This window comes from Pinus tabuliformis, chromosome 5_1, assembly GCF_031772625.1.
Source record: "Pinus tabuliformis cultivar Carrire ecotype Pingquan chromosome 5_1, CPIR1, whole genome shotgun sequence".
NCBI lineage: Eukaryota > Viridiplantae > Streptophyta > Pinopsida > Pinales > Pinaceae > Pinus > Pinus tabuliformis.
The window spans coordinates 875,355,428-875,376,469 of record NC_142305.1 but is presented as its reverse complement, the minus strand read 5'-3'; positions in this window follow the sequence as shown (position 1 = coordinate 875,376,469).

Genomic DNA, 21,042 nt, shown 5'->3' with positions numbered 1-21,042 from the left:
AACTTTACGAATTGCAGCATTGGCATAAATGGTGGATCACGAGACCTTGGAGGAATGACTTGTGCAGGTCATGGAGTTAGAGGAAGACCACTTTCTTGCAAGATTTAACCAGCAAGTGCAAAAGGAAGGTGAGAAGGCATGGCATGATTGGCATATTAAGCTCTGCAAATTTAAGGTAGATGATTTAGTGTTGTTGTATGATAGCAAGTTCACGAAATTTCCAGGAAAGTTTCAAATGCACTGGCTGGGGCCATATGTTATTAAGGAGATTATAGATGGTGGTGCCGTTTAGCTTGCGAAGTTGAATGGGGAACCCTTCCCTGTAAAAGTGAACAGAAGTAGGCTGACAATGTACACAGGGGATCTTGCCCCTGCGCAATGACTATATGGAAGCAGGATAGTCTTAGTAATACAAGAAACTGCAAGGGATGGCGAGACTATAAACTACGCTACCCAACTCAATGGAGGACGTGGTAGGGAGGTTGCGCAACAGACGACAGGAGTGTGATAAGTGAAGTTGCGTTGGATGAGCTGCGATGGGTGTTACACAGAGGGGTCCAAAAGTAGCCATTCGATTTACTATTCATGATGTGATGGCCAAAATTGAGTTAAGAGGAGTGGGTAGGGGCCATTTATGGAGAAAATATTTGGAGATATGCCACCAAAGATGCATTAATCATCGAAAATTGGTGCAAATGGTCAGATTTGAATTGAAAATTTCGTATAAATTGTGCATGTTGGTCCATTGAAGAACACTTCACATTTTGAGAATTGTCTGGGCACTTTGCTATTTGAAGCTTATGAGTCATTAATTCTGGGACGATTTCATGTCAAGCCCATCATTTGCAGCCTTACCTGAGCAGAACTAGAAGGTCATTCTCTAGCAAAAGACTGCCACAAACCCCACAGAAGTCATGAATTCTGGGGCTGCCATCTCTGACACGGTGACCCCTAAGATATCAAGTACGGAATCTACAACCCATATGCCTATGGCGTAGAGGTCACCTAGGCTAAAGAAATCTGCTGCCAAAGAAAAATAGAAGAAGCCTATGTTAGTGAGACATTCACCGAGGAAGAACCCAGAGGTGCGATAAAAGGAGAAAAAAGATAAATAGCTAGAGAAAGTGGTTGATTTGGAGGAGGAGGAATACCAAGGTGTGGAGTAGTTGGATGTGGAGGGAGGCGATCCTATCACATGGATCCCAAACTATATCCCTCTGTGGAAGGGAAAAACAAAAGTTAACAAAGACCTAGATTCTGGGAAATTCACAGTTTCAACACCCGTGTTTCTTGAACAAGTGGAATTTGAAGGAACAAAATTAGTGCACATTCCAATGCTGAAAATGGAAGATTGGGACCTTGCGGACCACAAGAGGCTCCCACATTTGGTGACTAGAAAGTATATGATGAAAATATACTACGAAGAGACTAGGGTTATGTAGTTGGAACCCATGAAGTGGTTCAGAGGTGTTGAGCAGGTGAGGTTGATGCACATGCTTTATGTACTGCATTTTCATAGGTTGACTATCAACATCATGTGTGTGCGTCAACTCCTCACACTAGTGCACAATGGGTGTTTATGGCTTCGGGAGCCCATTCCAATCAACAAATATGTTAATTCATCGGATCACAAATCTTCCCTACAAAGGGGCGAACCCTGCCAAGGAGTTTGGAGGGAAAAGTGGTGAAACGGAGTTAGCAGATAACATGAAGGCGAAATATGGTCTAGTTAAGAATTTGCGTGGATATTCTACCCGCTCCATTTAGGAACAAGCGAGGCAGTTTGCCACCCAGATTCTTGCAGGGAAAATCATGAGGAAATGTTGCGCAAATGAAGTTTCGATGTCGGTAGTATCATTAGCTACCCTGTGCGCAAATGGATTTCAATACAACTGGGAAAAGTATATGTGCAAGGAGTTCCTCATGAACTGGCACGAAGCTCAGGAAGAGAGCAATTCATTCCATTATGCATGGATTTTTTTGTCTATTGTATTAGTAGCATGGAAGTTGCCGAAGGATAGCGAGTTTCCTCCATAGGAGGAATATTTACATGAGGTAGTGAAGTTCGCTTTGCTGTGGGAAACAAAGGATCTAGAAATGATCAAGGAGACAAAAAATTTCTTGATCTTGATGGAGCTGGACCTTTGAATAGTTAATAGTCAGAGGCTAAGGTTGTCCCCAACCTTGTTTGCACAATTAACGACCTTCACAGAGTTCAAGGCCAATTTCCACAAGACGTCAATCAAGACCTAAAAGAACCCAAAGCACATATGGCACAAGTTATCGTATTTCGTATCTAAGACAGATACAAGAGATTGTGGGGATTTGGCTAGTGGAGTGGCACAAACCCACAGAGCTTGGTGTAGGAACTAGCAAAGGTGAAAAATATTCTGTTGCACAGAACCGTAAAGATGTGGCTCAAAAGGTAGTGCAGGCTCTGGCTGAGCAGAAGAGGAAAGAAATTGTTGCTAAGGTAGCTGTGAAGAAAGAGCGCACTGCAAAGGAACAGGCTGAGAAAGAACACCTAGACACAGAAGAAGTCGAAGAATTGGCTTTGCAACACATAGATGAACAGGAACTTTCTAGATATGAAGGAGGTGGTGGAGAGGATCAGAGCACTCCCTTCACCTTAAAGAGGCGCAGAAAGGAGCAGCTTGTTGGGCAACATAAGACATAAGATAAGAAAATGCGCAACGACCTGATGGTCCTTACAAAAGGGTATCTCAATGAGATCTGCAATAAGGTTCGCGATACCACAACAAATTTGTTGTAGCATTTCGAGCAACAGTATATGAAAATGTTGGGGAGCATCAAAAAGGATCTATGCGAGCTATAGATCTAGACATGATTTAGGTGGATATTGGTGGCCACTCACCTATTCTACTTGGACCCCCACCATTGTTTCTTTCATTTTTTTAGTTTCCTTAATTGTAGCATAGTTTACTATTTTTTACCATTTTTTTGGGTCCTGAACTTCTAGAGCCATTTTGAGGCCCTAAACAATGTTCTTTTGGAAATATTCCTTTTAGTAATTTCATTGAAATCACACTTTTAGTTGTACTCCTCAGAGAGATATTTCAAACAAGGTATCATGTGCATCAAACAAAGATAATATGACCAAGTTATGACCTTGGGAAGTTGGCTGCCCAACTAACCCCATGTTGAAAATGGCAACAAGAAATGCTAAAAATAGAAGTGCTAAAAATAACAATGCTATAAATAGCAGTTCAGGTACCAGTGTTGGACATAGCAACAAGGAATGAAAAATGGAAGTGCTAAAAATAGCATTGCTATAAATAGAATTTCGGGATGGATTCTTATTTTAGTAAGTCCCTGAACTAAAATAGAGAAGTAAAATTCGAATTTGATCTTAGCAGTTGTTTGTAAAATAATTAATTAATTCACCATGAGTTAACTAGTTGTAGAAAATCAAACATGAAGTATATGTGGGGACATGCAATAGTTTCTCCATTGATTGAGGAATTTATCTCTTAGTTAAATAGATAAGGATGATTTGTAATTTGAGTTGTAATTAGTTAGCTCAGTTATCTGAGTTAATTCCAGTTAGATTACTTCCAACAGTTTGTGGAATTAATTGTGAGTTCAGTTAGTTAATTCTTGCATGCATGTAACAGTTGCTCCCCAGATAATTGAATATTCTCTCATAAATAACTCATGCATGTCAATTCAGTTAGAGACCCAGTTGATATCAGAAGAGGGACAATGTACTATTAGTTGGATTGATTTTCCTATAAAGGAAACTCATCTATGCAGAAGAATTTATCTCCTTCAAGATTGCATAGTTACTACTAGGCCAAGTGAGCAGTGTGAGGTGGGAATTCACATGTGTGGAAGCACTAGACCCCAAGAAAAACTGTGCAAGGAAATAGGAGGCTTGGAGGGAAGATGAGAAGGTTTGTGAGAGGCCTTTGATTGTCTATGAGTAGCAGAGGGATTATAATGAGAGCTAGTTGGCTTCCAAGCCAAGGCTTTGTGTAATTCTGTGACTATTTTCCACTTGTATGATAATACAGAGATTAGGGTTTTAGGCTGAGGCTTTCCCCAAGTTATTTCTTCTGTGTCATGTGTGATTGATTTCTGATTCTCAGTTATATGTGTTCTCTTGATCTTGCCCAATTCGATTAAGCTTCCGCAAAGTGTTGTAGAAGTAGATCTTGTATTGTGTTTTAGTATATTGCATAATCCGTTGATCTATAGTGGGAATTTCTACATGGTATCAGAGCTGAGTTTATCGGAGCAGTGAACAATATACTAGAGGAGATTTCGAAGTTTTGAGTTTTGGGCCACGCGTTTTCAAAGAAGGTCTGAAGATTTTTGTGCAAATTTTCAAAAACAAATAGCAGATCTGGATTCCTTGGGGAAAACAACTAAAATTCAAAAAAAAACTTAGCTGAATCAAAGTTTAGATGAGGGAGATATCGTTGATTTAAAATCTACTCTTTTTCCAGAAAATTTCGTGACAGTGGGAAAAATGAAACAGATTGGTGTGCTATCCAAGGACCTGTATGCATTTGAGGTACAAGATGCATGCAAAGCCTTGAGGAGCAAGGCAAAGGTTAGATACTTTATGGTTGAGAGAGAGAGTAAATTACCTCTCAACATGCAGCACCAGAATAAGTATCAGATAATTGTGGAGGAGCCACAATTGGTGAGGCAGCTTCAGGAGGTTGTGGAGCAGCTACAACTAGAGAAGCTGAGAGGAGATCGAGTAGAGACATATACTCATGCAGAGACCTCCAGTAGGGGGGAATTTTGAGCCAAGTGGGCAGAGGGATCACATGCAGCCATACCTCCAGGTGGGAGGTGGGGCAATGTGGAGTGATCGTCCCATGAAGGTTGAAATAGGAGCTGGATCCTTGAGGTACCCAACATTTTGGATTCGACTTTGCTACGGAAGTCCCGATGAGAAGTAGCAGGACTGGCTGAGTGGGTAGAGACAGATGCGGATGGAGCGGCAGAGAGAGCAACAGTGCAGGAGTCCCAAGACTGTGTAGAGCTAACAAGCTGCAGCAATGCAAGAGGCACGGGAGTGTTGCACCTGTGCAGGATGGCACAGAGAGGTTTGCAATGGTGCGAGATGCATGGAGATGTTGTAGCAGCTCATAGGTTAGAGAGGGAGCACTTGTCAGTGGCAAAGGGAGCTTCAGCATGAAAGTATGTTTCTAGCCCAACAAAGAGGTTAGTTGGGAGTTTTTTTTTGTTTCTAATGCTATTGGAGCAATAACACTTGGAAGAAGTGTTGCATGCAGAACATTCCAAAGGTTTAGGATTGGGTTCGAATTGAATGGCTTTTATTGTTGAGAGGAAATGTTGAAAATGGCAACAAGAAATGCTAAAAATTACAAGTGCTAAAGTAGCACTACTATAAATAGTAGTTTGGGTACCAGTGTTGGACATAACAACAAGGAATGAAAAATGGAAGTGCTAAAAATAGCATTGCTATAAATAGCATTTCGGGATGGATTCCTATTTTAGTAAGTCCATAAACTAAAACAAAGAAGTAAATTTCAAATTTGATCTTAGCAGTTGTTTGTAAAATAATTAATTAATTCACCATGAGTTAATTAGTTGTAGAAAATCAAACATGAAGTCTATGTGGGGACATGCAAGAGTTTCTCCATTGATTGAGGAGTTTATCCCTTAGTTAAAGAGATAAGGATGAGTTGTAATTTGAGTTGTAATTAGTTAGCTCAGTTATCCGAGTTAAGTCCAGTTAGATTAGTTCCAATACTTTGTGGAATTAATTGTGAGTTCAGTTAGTTAATGCTTGCATGCATGTAACTCCTGCTCTCCAGATAATTGAATATTCTCTCATAAATAACTCATGCATGTCAATTCAATCAGAGACTCAGTTGAGATTAGAGGAGGGATAGGTATTATCAGTTGGATGGATTTTTCCTGTAAAGGAAACTCCTCTATGCAGAAGGATTTATCTCCTTTAGGATTGCGCAGTTACTACTGGGCCAAGTCAGCAGTGTGAGGTGGGAATTCACATGTGTGGAAGCACTGGACCTCAAGAAAAATTGTGCAAGGAAATAGGAGGCTTAGAGGGCAGAGTAGAAGGTTGTGAGAGGCATTTTATTGCCTATGAGTAGTAGAGGGATTATACTGAGAGCTGGTTGGCTTCCAAGCTAAGGCTTTGTGTAATTCTGTGACTATTTTCCACTTGTATGATAATACAGAGATCAGGGTTTTAGGTTGAGGCTTTCCCCGGGTTATTTCTTCTGTGTTATGTGTGATTGATTTCTCATTCTCAGTTATATGTTTTCTCTTGATCTTGCTCAATTAGATTAAGCTTCCACAAAGTGTTGTAGAAGTAGATCTTGTATTGTGTTTTAGTATATTGCATCATCTGTTGATCTACAGTGGCAATTTCTACACTCCAATGGGGCTCATTAACTCTTCGTGTTACATCTCCTTGGGTTAGGGTTTTGGTTGTTTAGGGTTTTCTCTTATTTTTCAATAATAAAAAAGGCCCTTGAGCCTCATTGTAACTCATTTCAGAGGCATGTAGCCAACACATCACTTCTCAGAGATAAGCTACCATCGCCCGATCTAGTCTCATTTCCATTATGTTTGTAAGCATATTTCATTATTTGATATTAATGAAAGGAAGTGTTATTTTTCCTGCATCTCTGTATTTATGGTTATATTTGTAATTGTTTGTGTTCTTGTTTAAATTTGGATAGTTGAATCAAAGTGGTGTTCTCTTTCTCTGTTTTTCTTTGCATGTCCCCAACGAGGTCGCGATATGAGTTAGGGCTCAAACTGGTCGAACCTTTGCAAGACCAGCCTCATAAATCTTGATGACCTCCAATGGGGGAAGAAAATAAAGATGAGGGAGCAGGAGATTGTTAGGCCCCTATACTACTAGTGTAACCCCTTATTTTTATTAGTACAACCCACTTATTATATTGATGTACCCATGTAGTGCCCATATTGTTACTATTGTACTCCATAGCAGCCCACTATTATTATTATTGTGCCCTTACATTATTATTGTTATGTCGGCTCTAATTATGTTATGACCCCTTAGACTCCTATATATAGAAAGTAGGTCTTTTCATTTGTATCATCCAAGAATTATTCATTTATGTAATGTAAAGTAGGTTTCCCCCTCGAAGAGGCTAAATTCTAAGGCGTTGATCTATCTTTTCTATCTTTTCTTGAGCTGGTTTCATAACATTTGGTATCAAAGCTTTGGATTCTAGGGTTTTGCTGCTCCAAATAGGTCTTCGTGGAATTTTCGCTATAACTTTTTTTCTGCGATTTTTCAGAAGTTGCAAAAAAACCCATATGAGATGAAATCGTGCTGAACCTCGGGTCGAAATTTCAGAGATTTTCGCGCTATATTTGTGGAGATATGATCTGAGGAAGTTGGTCTTTTTGTAGACTCCTAAATTACATTCCAAACAGGTGACCTAGGGAAAATCGTCATAACTTTCTCTCTGGGGATCGGATTGAAATTTCGTAAGAAGCTACAGAAAGAGGACGGACTGTAGTTTCCTGTATGCATTTTTCAGATCCAAAGTTTGAAATAGTGACACGTGGCACTTCATACAAGTTCTCTCTTCTGGAAAGGTCTATAATCAGGTCATCTTGGGAGATTGTGCATAACTCTTCCTTAGAGAATCCAATTTGGATCATACTGGTGGCATTGGAAAGAGGACACAGAAGGCTACTATAGGTCACAATTTCAGAACTTAAAGATACGAAAGTACAAAGTTACAGTCGTTTCAAGGTTGAGCTCCTAAAATCAAGAAAAAGCAAAATGAGGAAGTTTGATGGCAAGGATCCGGTAAATTGGATACTTCAGATGGAGCAATATTTTGATTTACATGGTGTACAAATGTTACAAAAGGTATGTATTGCATCTTCATATTTAGAACCAGATCAATTTTTATGGTACAAAGGGCTTTTCTCTCGTAAACTACTTGCTACATGGTCAATTTTCACGGAGGAAATGATAGCACATTATGATGATACAAAGAGCAACACCTTCTTTAGAACAACACCACAACAATTGGAAAGAGTAAAAGGGCTTTGTGACATAGTGGAAAGCGAAATTATGGAAACGAGGAAGCGTACCCCTCACAACTATAAAGATGGAAGTGTTGTTTCGCCTAGCCTTCCACAACCTACAAGGGTTACACCACAACAATTGGAAGAAAAAAGAGAAAAAGGGCTTTGTTACAATTCTGATAGAAAATGCACTAAAGTTCATAAGTTTGCTAAGAAGAAATTATTTTACATAGAATAGGAAGAGGAGGAATAAAAGGATCAAGAAACATCAAAAGAAGAAGATATAGACCAGGACCCCACCCCAGAGAAAGAAGAAATGAATCAGACCATATCTTGTAAAGCATTGGCAAGAATTACCACTCCTCAAACTCTCAAGATAGAAGGACATATCAAGAAGAAAAAGGTGCAAGAAGTGAAAGATCACATAGAGAAAGAAGAAATGAATCAGACCATATCTTGTAAAGCATTGGCAAGAATTACCACTCCTCAAACTCTCAAGATAGAAGGACATATCAAGAAGAAAAAGGTGCAAGAAGTGAAAGATCACATCAAGAAAGAAGAAATGAATCCAACCATATCTTGTAATTCATTGGTCGAAATTACCACTCCTCAAACTATCAAGATAGAAGGACATATCAAGAAGAAAAATGTTCAAGAAGTGAAAGATCACATTGAGCATCAAGAAATGAATCTGACCATATCTTGTAAAGGATTGGAAGAAATTACCACTCCTCAAACTCTAGAGATAGAAGGACATATTAAGAAGAAAAAGGTTCAAGCAGTGAAAGATCACATCGAGCATCAACAACAAGTTCTCCAAATTTTAAAGGATAACACCACTTTGGTGCAAAATCAAATGAAACAACAGGTAGATCAATATCGTAGTGAAAAAAAATTTGATGTAGGTGATTGGCTATTTTTACTTATACATCTCAAGCAAGCTATTTATGAGAAGGAAATGTTGGCAATACTACATGCACTTAAAAAAAGGGCGACCTTACCGAATGGGAAGACGCTTCAAGGATGAGGATGTGGAAGCATTGTTTTGTGCTATTTCTATTATCCAACCAGATTGGATAAATGAAGCAAGGGATGAATGGAAGAAGGACAAAGAAGTATAGCCACTTATTCAATAGTTTCAAAAGATCCCAATTCAAACAATATTGCCAGAAATTGAAGAGGAAGGAAAATCATATTGGAACCTGGAGCAGTCACAGAAACGAGAACTCGACAGCTACGAAATCGATCAATTTCAGAGTATCTCATCAAGTGGAAGAACTTACCCGTTGAAGATTCCACATGGGAGGACAAGAATTTTATACAGAAGCATCAAGAACTACTCAAGCGTTGAGGACAACGCTTTTTGAAGGAGAGGGGCATGTTAGGCCCCTATACTACTAGTGTAACCCCTTATTGTTATTAGTACAACCCACTTATTATATTGATGTACCCATGTAGTGCCCATATTGTTACTATTGTACCCCATAGAAGCTCACTATTGTTATTATTGTGCCCTTACATTATTATTGTTATGTCGGCTTTGATTATGTTATGACCCTTAGACTCCTATATATAGAAAGGAGGCCTTTTCATTTGTATCATCCAAGAATTGTTCATTTATGTAATGTAAAGGAGGTTGCCCCCTCGAAGAGGCTGAATTCTAAGGCATTGATCTATCTTTTCTATCTTTTCTTGAGCTGGTTTCATAATAGAGATCCTATCAAAATATTGCTCGAGGAGGCTCCAGAGAAACAAAGGAATGCAATGATGGATAACTTTTCCCAGATCCTTCAACGATTTCTGAAATAGATACCCGATCCCATGGATTTATGACCTTTTGGACCAACTTAGGGGGGGAGGAATATTTCAGCAAGATCAACTTGAAGTCTAGATATCACCAAGTACCAATCGAACCCTCGGATGTGTGGAAGACTTCCTTCAAAGCCAAGGAGGGCCTTTTCGAATGGTTGGTTATGCCTTTCGGGTTGACGAATGATCCTGCAACCTTCATGAGGCTGATGGATGACATATTGTGGCCATTCACCAACTCATTCGTAGTGTTATACTTGGATGACATTATAATCTTCAACTAGAGTTGGGAAGAGAACCTCCACCACATCTGACAGGTTCTCCAAACATTGTGGAAACACAAGCTGTGTGCCAATTTGGAGAAATTCACTTTTGGCATGAACCAGATTCAGTGTTTGGGATACATTATTGATGAACGGGGGGTGCATGTGGATCCAACCAAGATCCAAGTCATTTGAGATTGGCCAACCCCAACCACTCTGAAAAAGATCTGTAGATTTATGGGCCTTGCCAATTTCTACCGTAGGTTTGTGTTGGGGTTCTCTCATACCACTTGGCCCTTGAGTCAAGTCACCAAAGAAGGAGTGAAATCAAAAATTTTTTGGTATAAATCTCAACATAAGGCATTCGCATATTGGAAACATCTCCTCTGCTCTACACCAATGCCGACATTACCAGACTTGCAACAACCATTTGAGATCGAGACAGATGCCTTTGACTATGCTATTAGGGCAGTCCTTACTCAACAAGGGCATCCTATGGCATATCACAGTGAGACACTTTCAGACACAGTCTGGAAGTATCCCACTTATGAAAAATAGATGTATTCCATTGTGCAGTCCTATGACAATGGAAGAATTACATTTTGGGGAAGGAAACGATCATCCACATAGACAACTAACCCTTATAGTTCATACAGACACAAGGGAAGTTCAAGAATGATCACCATCAGAAGTGATCCACATACTTGCAACAATTCCATTTGAATATCAAGTACAATAAGGGAAACACAAATAATGTTGCAGACTTCCTCATGGAATTAACCACCATGGTCAAATCTTGTCGGCACAAGACTTCTGATTAGCCACTTCTCTACAAAAGTGACCCGGAATTTGGCCACACATACAATACACTCTTAGAGGGTTAGAAAGTTGCATATTTTCACCTCTAGGATGCTATGTTATGCCACCTGGGACACCTTCGTGTTCCTTCAAGTGTGCGTGTGAAGATTATTTGGGAAGCACACTACAGTCGGGCCACTGGGCATTTCGGGGTTGAGAAAATGGTGGTAGTAGTCCAAAAGTATTTTTGTTGGCCGAATGTTCGACAAGATGTTGGGAATTACATCAAATCCTGCACTGCCTGCACCATTGCAAAACCGACCATAAAGAAGCAAGGTCTCTATACTCCGTTTCCTACCCCTAGTTGACCTTGAGAATCTATCTGCATGGATTACATGTCAGTCCTTCCTTCTACTAAGAATGGCAACAATTGTGTTTTTGTGGTCGTTGATAAATTATCGAAGATGGCAATTATGGCGGCCTACAAGAAGAGCATCACAATAGAAGCTGCTGCTAAACTCTTCTTTGAACGAGTGTGGGTACACTTTGGGATCCCACAGTCTATCATCTCAGATCGGGATAGCAAGTTCCTCATTACATTTTGGTCTAGTCTCTAGTCGATGCTAGACACCAAGCTCACTAATTCCACAACTTTCCATCCCCAAACTGATGGTGAGATAGAGGTCTTCAACAGGATGATCGTATACATTCTGCGCATGTACAACTCAAATAATCCATGCACATGGGACGAGAGTATCCCCTATGCCCAACACAACTACAACTGGGCTCTCCATAGCTCGACTGGCCACATCCCTTTTCAAATGGGCTTAGGATTTTGCCATTATGTACCATTGATGTGGCCATACCATTTGCAACGACTTATGCAGATTCGGCTCATCTCCACTTTAAAGCCGACAAGGAAAATATCTTCATTGAGCACATTCAACACACCTTCCAATACGTTCATGACATATTGGAAAAATCCAATTCTAAGTACAAACAGTGGCATGATTAGTAGAGGGTACCACACAAGTTCCAGCTGGGCAACAAAGTTTGGCTACATTTGCAAAAGCAGCACCTCGCTCGGCCCCACCACAAGATTCGCCTGCTTCAATATAGGTCATACACCATCGCCAAGGTTGTGGGAGATAATTATTTTGAGCTCAGCATTCCCCCATTCCTTGTTCTGCACCCAGTTTTCAATGTGGATCACCTTTGGCCATAATTTCCACCATTACTGGACACATATGACATTGCAGAACAACTCACACCAATAGAGTTAAATCCAAACTACATGGAACAAGCTGCAACTAGAACACTCACTAGCAGAAGATCCAACTTTATCGAGTTGTAAAAGCAGGCCAACTCCTGCACCAAGGAAAATGGCTCACTAGGGACCAAGTTTAGCAGAAGTTTCCTCATCTCATCGAGGGACTCAACGCAATGGAGACCATTGCTTCCTTGGGGTGGGGGCGATTGGGGTGGGGGAGGAATGATATGAGTGGATATTGGTGGCCACCCACCTATTCTACTTGGAACACCACCATTATTTCTTTCAGTTTTTTAGTTTCCTTAATTGCAGCATAGATTACTATTTTTGGCAGTTTTTTGGGTCCAGAACTTTCGGAGCCGTTTTGAGGCCCTAAAAGACATTCTTTTGGAAATATTCCTTTGGTGTTTTTCATTGTGGTCTTATTTTTAGTTGTATTCCTTATAGAGATATTTCCAATGAGGTATCATCAGCACCAAATGGATATAATATGACCAAGCTACAACCCCAGAAAGTTGACTACCCAACTAACCCCAACGGGGCCCATAAACTCTTGGTGTTACATCTCCTCGGGTTAGGGTTTTGGTTTTTTAGGGTTTTCTCTTATTTTTCAATAATAAAAAGGCCCTCGAGCCTCATTGTAACTTAGTTCAAATGCATGTAGCAACCATATCTCTTCTCAGAGATAAGCTACCATCAACCGAGGTAGTCTCATTTCCATTATATTTGTAAGCATATTTCATTATTTGATATTAATGAAAGGAAGTTTTATTTATGCTGCATCTCTATATTTATGGCTATATTTCTAATTTGTTGCATTCATATTTAAATTCAGATCAATACTAGAAGGATTCAAATGAGCATTGGGCAAGCAAGCGAGGTGCAAGCGAGTTTGGCGCAAGGAAGCGGAACATTAGCAGAATTGGAATGGACTCTGAATCTCAGATTGATACCTTTACCAGAAGCATCTATTCACGTAGAGTCAAAGGAGGAACACGTTGTGCTAGGTACAGTGAAGGAAATGGGAGTCAACTTGGTCGTGTTGTCACTTCAAACCCTCCATGCATTGCATCACGGGGTTTCAAATGACTTAAGGATCAAAGAATAGCGTGCCCTGTGGTGAAGTAAAATTATAAGTGCAGACACAAACAAATTCCTCTAGCCCGATGATGGGTCTAGCTACAACAGATATATTCTATGGAAGATTTACTTATATTAGAACCAATTAAGAGGGCCTACCTCTTAGTACACTTATCCCGTTTGATGATGCCCTTGCTTGCTTGCTCCAGCTATCTCTTGCTTCCTTCTTCAAGCACCTAAAACAAGTAAACAATAGAAAATAACAACCGTGATAATAGAAAAATTGTAATTTAACCTACTTGACAAGTCAAGAAACATTAAGACATGAATAAGTAAGATGAAAAAACATGTAGGAAATCAATCGATAGTTGAATATATATTGAATCAAAGAGAGATTACAACCATTGCCTTGACATTTCCGTTCTCCTTTGACAAGAACAGGTTCCCACACACTTCTGCTAGCATTCCATGATGGCCTCAATCAAAAATATTTTTAAGGCTCTTCTCTTCAGGCTTCACCATAGACCAAATCACACTTCTCCCTCACACAACTAGATAGCTACAACTATGAATAGCTTGTTGTTTTACTTCAAACCAAAATAGCACTAACACACCAACATTAACACTAACTTATGCTTGGGAGGAAGGGTGGTTTATATAGGATGAATGGATGGGAGATGGATCCTCTTCTCATGGGAGAAGGTCTTATCCATTGAGTTAGTTCCATCATTATAGGGGAAAGGAGGCAAAACTGACATCCTTGACCCCATCAGACCAAACCATTTACCAGACTTCCGTTACGAAGCTTCTAGACCTGGAAGCTTCAGCTCTTAATTTAAAAAAATTTCCATAATAGGATTGGCATAATTGGAACACAGCTTAGTCACTTCGGTTGGCGCTAGGGATAGTGCTAATATTTTCACATCAGCACAGGGAAGACAAGGGTCATTAGCGTTGGTCTTGTAAACTGGGAAAACAGAAGTTTTAGGGGAAATGGTGCAAAAGAGAATTGATCTGCTCATGAAGAGGGACACAACGAGGGTTTCTTCATGAAGGGGAAGCATGTATAGTTCATTGTAGAGGTGCTCCAGGATCAAGGACTAGGGAGTATAGGGATAGTGACAAAATGTTGTGTAACAGATGCCTCCTCAAGCGTGAAGTCCGAACTAGAGTGAGGGATGAAATGCTTTATGAATCAGTGTGGGGAACCGTAGTATGCCGTCGAGAAACCTGCAAGAAAGTACAGATACATATACATAACTAAGAACTCTATCAAATAGTACATGAATCATGTCATGGACCCAACCATCCAAAGAATGATCATGCAACTGGATTTAGGTATGGGTGCAACCATCTCTCAAAGGGGATCATATATGATAACTCATGGTCTGGTTGCAGCCATCCATCTGAAAGATACATGCATATCAACATAACCATGTCACGTCACTTTGCAACCAGGACTTTTGTAATCTGATTATAGGGTCTTGTGCTCCAAAAGGACCCAATCAAAAGTCAATTTTTAACATGCAAATAGATGTGTTGACATCGAACATGCTATAAAATCACGTGATTGCCAGTCAATGATGTAAATTGTTAACAAGCATGAGAGAAACCACCAATAATGAAAACGGTCCTCAGGGTACTATCAACAAAATCCATGAAGTGTGAATAGAGGAAATGGTTTCGAACACCCGTGAAATCACTTGATCGAAAGCCAATGGTGTGAACTTGTCATCGAGTGCAAAGAACTTGCCATTATGGCATGCAAGCTTTAAGGTACTGGAAGGGAGTCTCTCGGTCAACTTCTTGGATAATGAGTTGAAGTCAACAGGAATTGACTATGTCGAAGGAGGGCCATAATGTATCCCACATCATCGACGCGAGACAAAATGATGCAAAATTATTTTGGATGATATAGAGAATCAGACATAAATGTAACTGCAAAAGGAAAACTCTTGAACATATCGGCAACACAACTAGAAGTTTGGTAGCTTTTGGATCCATAGGATCAGTGGTAATGATGACATGGCAGAGATCAAATGAAAGGAAAAAATGAATGGCCCAACCTAGGAAGGTCAATTATAAAAAGAAGGATATCCCAACCCGACACGAAGCAGAAAGTGTCATGTTCAAGAGTGAGCTGCTAATACAACTGATTAGATTTCCGAATTTCCCCCACCATTTCTGGCAGGTACCCCGATTATTTTTTAACCGCAAGCTTGAAGGGGATAGCATATCCTTCCACTGTAAGTTCATCCTTCGGACGAATTCGACCTAGTAAGTTTAACAAGCCCTAGGAAGGATAAGCTCATGTTAGTCAGGGTGATGAATCTGATGTCGTTTAATAGTTTAACGAGTCCGACAAAGGTATAACTCGGTATCTTTTTCATGTTTAGAGAGTTTGAAAAAGACACAGAAAAGAAAACTCCACATGGTCCCTTTTCGTACATTTGTGTCTCTCAAGCCCAAAAAGGTAGAAAACAGTACTTGAGAGAACTGCTCGACCATTTCAATCAAGGAGTACCTTTTTTGTAAATAATGCATCCCAGCCCGAAAAAGGGGTAAATGTATATGGGGTGCACGATGTTTCACATCCATTAATGAGTTCGAAACGATAAGGGCTCGACCATCTTTTCTCTTTTAAAGGGTCGAAAAAGAGCTTGAAAGCAAACCCCTCATTTTATTCTCTTTTACGAGTCAAAAGGGAAAAATGCTTAGAAATCTTTTCATATAAGCTTAACGAGTTGAGAAAAGAGCTGAAACGTGACTCGTCATCATCGTTGAACATCCATCACCTATCACTGCACAAAAAGGTAAAGTGTATTATCCAGTTCTTAAGGAAAAATAGGTTAAAACATTTACAAAAACCTAATATTTTCATGAAAAAATTAATAAAAGGAGAAAAGTAAATATATTTTTACAATTTACCATTTTACCTTGTTGTGAAAACTTTTTACTCCCTTTTGCCTGAATTGTTCCAAAGCAGATTGTGGGAGATCTGGGAGGTCATTCGCAGAGTCGTCAGTTACAGGTAAAAGACAAAGCCCTGAGCTCCATTTTCATGTCCTTTTTCCCTGTTTTTAACCACTTTTTTGGTTTTTTGAGGGGGTTTTGATAAAACCTTTTCGCCCTCGGTTGACACAAATTCTGGGCACCAAATTGCATCAATCGAGGATGATTAACAAAGCGAGTCATAACAGTGGAAGGGCTGGAACAGCTGGGACAGCTGTAATAACAGTGGTGGTAGTGGTAGTATGCGCAGTGAATGAAGGTGTGGAAAAGGTGCTTGGAGAGGTGGATGATGAACAAGGGGAAGTAAGGGTTGAACGAAACAAAACTTTAACAGGGGTTGGAAAATAGCTTGGCTGATCTGTTTCAGGACTAGAATCAACAACCTCCTCTTGTTTTTGTTTGCTAAGGTTTCTAGATATTAAATTGGGATTTTCAAAAACAGCTCGTGGATTTGGGTTTGGATTTGACCTAGTATTGTGTGTTTTCTTCTTGGGAGCTAGCTTCTAACTTGTTTTTTGGAATTTTATGAATAAGTCCCCAGTGGAGTCGCCAATGATGTTATCACTCAGGTTGTCCCTTGGCTCCTTAAGGGATACGGCCGAGGTAACCACAAACCAATATTTGGGCTGCAGTTCCTAGCCTACCTGTAGTCAAAGAAGGCTCTCTCTTTATGATTTAACTTTGTTTTGGGTTGATTTTAGGCTAGTTATGGTGTACATGGGTTTTGTTTTGATTTTGGTGGGAAGGATGATGTTTTCAAGCAGATTTGGGATGCATAGAGTGAGAAGTTCAAACCATTGGGCATGGAGTCAGGGATTAGGGCTTTCTGTTGCGTTTTCTTGGTCACAAGAGGAATAGGGAGCAGGATAGCTACACATAGAACAATATCAGGCTGGAATAAATATGGAAAGAAGGTTAGAGATGAAAGGCAACTAAGAATATTTCATTAGCTAACAGAGAGGGAAGGTGAATGAAAGTTTGTCTAGGAGCAGTCAAGAATTCCTAAATAACAGTCATATGCGAAAGAAACAGGGTAAACATGATCATTTAAGTATGCATATTCATAACCATTTCTGAAGAAAACATATAGAAATAACAAGAACTGAGCATAGGGTGCAGTCAAGCAAAACCTAAACTATTCTTCTTTCTTGCTATTTAGATGGTAACACAATGGTGCATAAACATATGTAAACTATAAAAAGAGGTAGGAAAACACTTATTGAGCCATGTAGTAGCACGGGAATTCCGCAGTCACTATTTGACCATAAATAACACAACAATCAGTTCTTCATCCAAAGCATTCCAACAGTCTTTGATTACAGAGCTCTCAAAATATACAGCGCAAGTCTCGAGTGAGGGTTATCAACTGAACAACCCTTTAAACAATGAATTAGGGTGGTTTATATAGAGAAAATATCCAAAAATATCTATTACAGCAGACCTAAAATAGGTCTGAGGGAAATGAGTTCTTTAACCTAATCTTGTCCTGGAATTAATGCAAGAAGATATTTATTTGAGCTGCGCTGGAGGCAGCTGCATCAAAATGAGTTAATATCTGTCCTTATGGCTCTGTGCTGTTCATTTAGCCATAACTGTGCTTTGGGCTTTGATCCCCTGCTCTTGAGTGGCTTTGATGTGCATTAACTATGATCTGAGAGCCTTAAATGGCTTCACCGCTTTCTTTGACTTTGCTTGGGGGCCTTTAATGTTCACCTGCTTTGATATTGCCGATCTGATACTCTTTGCCACTTCACTGATACTCTTCAATTTAATCTGGGCTTTATCTTTCCTCTGATACTCTTTTACAGTTGAATCGGGCCACTTTCTCTCCCTAGATATGCTTGAAACTGTCAAATCGCCCCTTTTTTGCCCTTTCAAGGCAAAAAGAACTACTGCAAATGCTTTTCGTGGCCTCTAGAATGCCATCGGCACTGGCCAATTGAATATGAACATACATGAAGAAATCCGGTTGCCTCCCGTGAATTTTTGGGTTTGCAGGTAGCTGAGCCATGAGAAACCCTCCATTTTGAGCATTTTTTCTTAGCGATGCACAATTAGCACTAATCACACATCGAAAACTGCCTCAGTTTCCATTCCGGGCATCCTTTGCTGCAATTTTTGCCCTGCACGCCTTTTTCGGTGATGACGTCAGCATGACATCAGCGGTGGGTCCCGATACAGTAGGGTGATGTGGCAGGGTGACGTGGCAGTACGACAAGGTGATGTGGCACAGGACACAGTGGTGGAGTAGGGACAGAGGCAGATGTGGTGGCAGTGACATGTAGCAGTGGCGGGTTGACGCAGAGGTGACGTAGCGCTGACATGGTGCTGACGTCAGGGGGCGGAGAGACAGAAGGCGGTTTGTGGTTTTATTGGACCACCTTCTGTATGAGGGCGGTATGTGTCAGAGCCCTTCTGATGCAATGAAAGCCGGACATGCGTCTTCTGGTATGTTGGGTAAATCGCTAGCCTATTGGAGGCTAACCATCGGATGTCGGGGCGGCTCCGAAATCGCCGAGGGCCGTCAGATCTGGGAGGGCGGATCGGAGGGCTGATGGAGTACGGAGTTGGCCGTAGGTTTATGTGCGGGGGCCTGCCCGAATATTCAAATTAATATTGCGCGACGGGGGCTTTCGAACTTTGGGTTTGTGGGTAATGTGGGTTTCACATGGTTTGTGCGTCGGGGGTTCAGTTTAATCAAAATATTTAAACCAAACCCGAAAATGCGAGCACGCAGGGTAAAACATTAAGGTTTATGGGTAAGAGAGGAGAGGGAATGGTTATTAGTTTAACCGAAGGTTAAGCTAACTCCAGGTTAAGACGCAGAAGGGCTAATGCTAAGCCCCAAATGAACTCAGCATTCCCCCAAACTGATGTTATAGGGCTATAGTGCCAGGGGATGGGAATATGTACATAAGGGAGCTATTTAGTGCTTTTTAGTAAGGGGAAAGGGAAATAGATAGGGATTTACATAATAATGTTAGAAGTTAATATGAAAATGACAAGAAAGCACTAAGTTTAGAGATCATAGGCTACAAAGGGGAAATAGGACTTATAGAATGAATAAGAGTACTCCTAAGCAAGACAAACCTTTAGTAACTTAGGCCAATGATATGACAAATGATGCAACTTAAGAGATATCAAGCAGATCTTGACCTCTTTGGGGAGGTTAGTGAATGATTTGGGGAAATAAGAAGAAGGGGGAGTTAGACATGCATTGCTTGAGCTCCTCCAAATCAAAAATTGCCTCATAATTGTGATCTGAATAGATATAACACTTGAAAACATGAAATGGATCACATAGCTTGATTCTGCAACCGCAAAACTACTTACCCTGCCTACTTACCTAACATTTTTTCTTCCTTTTGAATGGGTGCACTTAGACTTGCAGACCCTGATTATCCTTTTTTCTTTTGATTTTCCTCCTATCTAAATGTACTCTTATTTCTTCCAAGGGCCCAGATTAAGCAGTTGGGCTCCTTAATTTCTCTACCTAGCTAGTGATCTGCCAAGCCTAAATTGTTTGGACAGATATTCACTGTCTATCTTCTAAAACAAGCAATTTAAACCTAGGGAAACCAAGATTAAGTTGTTTGGCTTTCCCTTGTCTGTAAAACTCTTCAAAAATGTTATGATTCTTCAAAAATGGAACTTCTTGGAAATACGGAACCTTGCAGCATGAAATGATGACATATTTGGCATGTAAAACAGTGAATCATGAAATATGAAACCTATTGCAATAGGAGGCTAACAGTGGCTCCACTTGGGGATGGTTTTTCAGGATGAAAAGACAAGAACAACAAGTCAGAATGCCTTGATCTTCAATTGTTGTTGTAAACTGAAATTCTCCTTCTTCTCAATGCTTTTGACTGAATTCTTATAAGCTGATATCCATTATCCCTTTGAGATGAATTGCAGAGACATTATAGCTCTGCTTCTTGCCTTTTGGGTGCTTGTAAACATATTGAAATCTACTTGAGCACTTCTTTGGAATTATTTCAAAAATAGAGATCTCAAAATAGATCTTTCTTTGATCTTTCCTTCAAAATTTGTTGTGTTGTTCCCTCTTATTGGCCTATTATAAGAAAAAGTGCTGAAAATACAAATAGTAATGTACAGATAGTTTAAAGAGCTATGTTGCATTCAACAAAAGGGATCATGATAGTGATTTAGCATTCGGCCATTGACTGGGCCTTCTTCAGCTGTGCTGCCATCCAAACTCTTCAGAAAATATGTGTTGTTGCTTTGAACAGTAGAAATAATAAAGGGGCCTTTCCACAGGAAATCAAACTTTCCATGCTTTCCTTTGTCCTCTCTTCTTGAATCCCATCTTAAGACTTTGTTGCCTATGTAGAAATATTCAGCCTTGGTTCTTTTGTCAAACATTTTCTTGAGCTTCTCTTGTAAAATCTGAGCTCTGTCGTACACTTGCTCTCTTGTTTGCTGCAAATGGATGGTTTGGTTTATTCTTCTTTAGATATCATTTGGCTCTGCCTGGATCTCTTGCAGCAATTTGATAACAGGGATTCCCAAAGAAGAGGGGAACTTGGCCTCCATGCCATAAAATAACTCATATGGGCTCATCCCAATGGATCTCTTGGTTGACAATCTATCTGCCCATAGGGCATTTACACGCTTTTTGTGCCAGTTCTTCTTTTTCTCCTCCAAGACTTTCTTAATGATGTTAATCAGACTCTTGTTAGATGATTCGGCCAAGCCATTACCTTGAGGGTAATAGGTTGTGGAGTGACCTAAGGTAATGTGGAA